This window comes from Corylus avellana, chromosome ca1 (assembly GCF_901000735.1).
Source record: "Corylus avellana chromosome ca1, CavTom2PMs-1.0".
Lineage (NCBI taxonomy): Eukaryota > Viridiplantae > Streptophyta > Magnoliopsida > Fagales > Betulaceae > Corylus > Corylus avellana.
The window spans coordinates 26,629,409-26,634,375 of NC_081541.1; the positions used below are offsets into that span (position 1 = coordinate 26,629,409).

General features: G+C 34.6%; 1 pseudogene; it reads left to right on the forward strand.

Annotated features, from left to right (window-relative positions):
• The first annotated feature begins 486 nt into the window (after positions 1-486).
• LOC132190830 (endochitinase-like) lies at positions 487-2,974 on the forward strand (annotated as a pseudogene).
• Positions 2,975-4,967: the final 1,993 nt, after the last annotated feature.

Genomic DNA, 4,967 nt, shown 5'->3' on the forward strand with positions numbered 1-4,967 from the left:
CCCAGCCTTATGACGACAACAACAGTGATGAAAACGCTGATGGAGTGGTGTTTTTTTTAAATACACAATTTTAAAAGCTAAACTATGATTTTAAAGGCCAAACCACGCTTAACTAAATGTTTAAAAATCACATTTTCAAATCGTACATTTTACAAAAATAATTTTTAAATCACACTTTTTAAAATCGCAAACCCAAACGGACTCTTATTCAAACCCGGCTTATCTGTTGTGAAAAATAACAAGTAAATTGGTCAATATCATATAGTAAATGCCATATCTTTTGCATATCTTTTGCAGTAGTCTTCCACAAAACAGGACATAAAAGTCATTTGCAATCCTTTGCCCTTTGGAGAAGTCATGCAGCCCATGTGAATGTGTAGAACTTTACTCAAGAAAAATCGAAAAGGACAAGAACAACATCCTATACATGTACCCTTGAGTCTCATCCATTAACCCAAGCCAGCCCCCCCCATCACATTACATACTCTCACTCGGAAATGAACTCATCATACACTTTGATTGTCTTGTCCTTAGCTTTCTTGCTAGGAACCTCGGCAGAACAATGTGGAAGACAAGCTAGGAATGGCCTTTGTCCAAACGGATTATGTTGTAGCCAACATGGGTGGTGTGGCACCAAACCTGCTTACTGTGGTGTTGGTTGCCAGAGCCAGTGTAGGCCATCAACCACACCTTCCAAACCAACCCCAACGCCGGCCAGCGGCAGTGTCGGCAGCCTCCTTGGCCTCTCTCTCTTCAACCAATTGCTTAAACATTGCAATGATGGGCGCTGTTCCGGCAGAGGGTTCTACACCTACGATGCTTTCATCACTGCTGCCCGATCTTTCGGCGGCTTCGGCACACCCGTAAGAGGGAGCTTGCAGCTTTCTTTGCTCAAACCTCTCATGAGACTACAGGTTAGTAATTTGATTGGTTTAAGTGTATAATTAATATGAACAATAATTCATAAGCATAAAACATCAGGTCTAAAGTTTGATTTCTTAACCCCGATTACGTCCAAAAATTGTCACGTACGGACTGGGCTATTCCTCGAGTGAAAAACCAAGAGAGGATCGTCATTAGGCCTTCAGTCCCTCCATCGAAGTCACCCCAACGCCTAAGTCAATGTCTTAATCTTGTGGGGAGGAAGAGATATGAAGAGAGAGCTCCTCCAAGTAGGAGAAGTCTTGTGTTGTATAGTATGGGATATGAGAGACATACATAAGGGAGAAAGGGGAGAGACCTTCTCTCTTGCACCTGTAGTAAAAGTAGGCCCTATTTGGGCTTCTCTCGGCCTTGGTAATTGTGGGCCTTTTATTCGACTGGGTCTTGGGTTACTACACAAATATGAATCTATGAGGCCTCAAATAATTATTTGGAGCCACGTTTGTAGGCAAAAGTTTGAACTTTACCCAACCCGTGTAAAGGGAGTACTTTGTACGGTATCCTGAAAATTTAATCGAGGAGAAGCCTTGGATATTCCGATTAAAAAAAGAATAATAATAATTGAGAACCATGAAGTAATATTGTTGATTCTCAGTGATTAATTAGTTAACACTAGAATCTAATTTTGTGTAGGAGGGTGGCCAGAAGCAGAAGATGGTCCATATGCATGGGATATTGCTTTATAAGGGAGAAAGAAAGGAAAGCCTATTGTGACGTAGACCAAGGCCCATGCCCTCCTGGCAAACTATATTATGGCCGAGGACCCATCCAACTCACGCAGTACGTCTCTTGCGAATACTATGCCTATATATATATATATATATATAGTTGCAATAACTAACAACTCATACTCATTTCAAATGAAATATATATAGCTATTTAGTTTACATGCAATTGTTCTAGATGCTCTCTTTAGGTGGGCCTATATATTAGGATTGCAATTTGTATTCGTGTATCGGATTCAATCAGTTCATATGTTGAGGTTAATTTTAATTCAATCAATTTAACTAAATAGATCAAATCTCTCAACCTTAACCCGCTAATTTCGTTTTGAGTTTAACTGTAATAACAAAAATTGTCAAATATCGTATATATAAATAAGGAATGCAACAGTCGATTGATAATGCAAGCCAACATAGTGAGATATATTGTAGTGGAATAAGGGTATCATATTTAGACTTTTGTCTGTATAAATATATTTGAAAGAATCATGAGATTATCTTTAGGATTTTCCCACAAGGTCTCCATTTAAATGCAAGATTTTGAGTTTTCAACGGGTAGCTCAATAGACTCGGAGTCATACTTCATAAAGTAGAGATTACTAATTCGAATCACCCTTTCTCATTTTTCTCTCCTTGTCGAGACATGTCAAAAAAAATAAAAAATAAATAAAGATTTCAAGAGCTTAAAATTTGACAGTTTTCGTTTTAGTATCACTCTATATCCTTACATTCATCATACTATGTCGGTGCTGACTTTTGAGTATTGCTTTCTGACTTGATCAGCAACTACAACTATGTTGCAGCGGGTAAAGCAATTGGAGCGGACCTGATAAACAATCCGGATCTGGTAGCCACAAACCCCGTAATATCATTCAAGACAGCCATCTGGTTTTGGATGACCCCACAAGCAAACAAGCCATCAAGCCACGATGTCATCATAGGTAGATGGATCCCATCCGCTGAGGACAGGTCAGCCAATCGGGTCCCAGGCTATGGTGTCATCACCAACATTATCAACGGTGGGATCGAATGCGGGCATGGCCGTGATGATAGCGTGGAGAATAGGATCGGGTTCTATAAGAAGTATTGTGACATCATGGGACTCGGCTACGGTAACAACCTGGACTGCAACAATCAAAAGCCTTTTGCTCCATGAGTCTTGTATTAATAGTTCTACTGCATGTGTAATTGGAAAAATCTGTTTTCCAAGTATAAGTAGCGGCAATAAAGTGAGTTTCATTTATTTCCACTCAACCAATATTGTTGGAAATATTATGAATTATTGAGGAAAATATAAAGGCAAAATTAAACTGTGACATCAAAGCACCAAAGCAACGATTATACTTTAAATTTCTACATCCAGTTTTTGAATTTTTTTTTTTTTTTTTTTTTTTGGCATTTTTGTTAGGGGTGCAAAGGCGGGCGGTTAAAAACCGTCCGCTAACCGCTAACTGCTATAACCGCCAACCGCCTAACCGCATTAACCGCCTAACCGCCTAACCGCTATAACCGTCTAGCGGTTAGCGGTTAGCGGTTATTGGGTCTACTAACCGTAACCGCTAACCGCTAACCGCCTTTTTATATAATATATTTTATAATTATAATTATAAAAATATTTATACATATAACATAATCACTTGATCATTAAATCACAATTTTTTTTAAAAATAATTAAATCACAATTTGAGTATTAATATATTATCACTATAATTTATATGATTATATCATATGAGATTAATCATTAAATCATTTGATTATATAATAACAAATTATACATATATAATATGACATAACTCATAAGTATACCAATTCATACTAATACAACAATTAAATATCTAGAGACTTATTTTCAATGTATGTTATATATGTTATAAGTCTATATAAGTCTACATATGTATATGAATAATATAAATATATAATATCAATACTTAATCATATGATTCAATGACAATTCAAATACTTTATTCAAGACTTCAAGTGAATCATATTATTAATGTACAATGATGATATGATTCGTAAAATATCAAATTAAGTAATTGACATTGGATTAAACAATGACCAATGTGTTACTTATAAACACAATTTAAGTATTAATGTATTATCATTATAATTTTAGTAATTTATATATTATAACTATAATTGATATGATTATATCACATGATGACTTGATCATTAAATCATATGATTATATAATAATAAATAATACATATATAATATGACATAACTCATAAGTCATAAGTCTACAAGTTAATCATATGATTCATGTACAATGATAATTACAATTGATTCAATTGAATTAAACAATATATTACTTATAACTACAAGTCTACAATTTAATTAAAGCATTATTAGATACTTTAGGAATTTAGGATTTAGGAATTTGAACATTACCATTTACCATTAGATATTAAGTTCAATTCAAAGAAAAAAGATTATAAGTAAATATGATAAGAATTTAAATAATTAACCGGTTATGATTTAATATTTAAGGAAAATTTTTTAAAGTACAAGTAAATGTAAATTTTGGGTCAAATATATTTGATTTTTCAATATAGGCTCTTTTTATAGCAATTGGGCCCAAGAAGATATTAAAAATACAAGAAAAAAAAAATGAGGGTAAAAAAAAGCCAAAAAAAAGCCCAAAAAGCCCTAAAGAAAGCCCAAAAAGCCCAACAAAAAAAAAGTCCAATTTTAAAAAAGCGGTTAGCGGGCGGTTATCTATTTCGCTAACCGCTAACCGTTAACCGCTAGGCGGTTAGCGGTTGCGGTTAGTAAAATCTACTAACCGCTAAGGCGGGTACGGTTAGCGGTTATTGCCACTAACCGCTAACCGTAACCGCCTTTGCACTCTTAATAGATGATGCAGCCTAAAGAAACTCAAGGAAACAAAAAGAAAAAAAAAAATGCCACTTCAGCAAACCCGTACATATGTGTGAATGGGTTTGCTGAAGTGGCATTTCTCTCTCTCTCTCTCTAGGTTTTGTATTTCTGACTCATGTAAGAGGTGCATTTTGGTAGTTTTGCATATAAGGAAAAGGATTTAAGAAAGGTAGAGTAATCACCATGTAGAGAAGCTGATTATATATATATATATATATATATATATATATATATAAGGATACTATCTTCAATACTCTTTCCAATTTACAAGCAAGAAAAGAAAAATAAGGTAAAACCTCTGTAAAAGCAATACTATTGGTGCATATATACACAAGTTGGATCGGATAATTAATAATTCCTGCACCTATCAACAAAATCATTAATGCTATACATAATATTTGCTAAAGTCAACAAAACCAAATG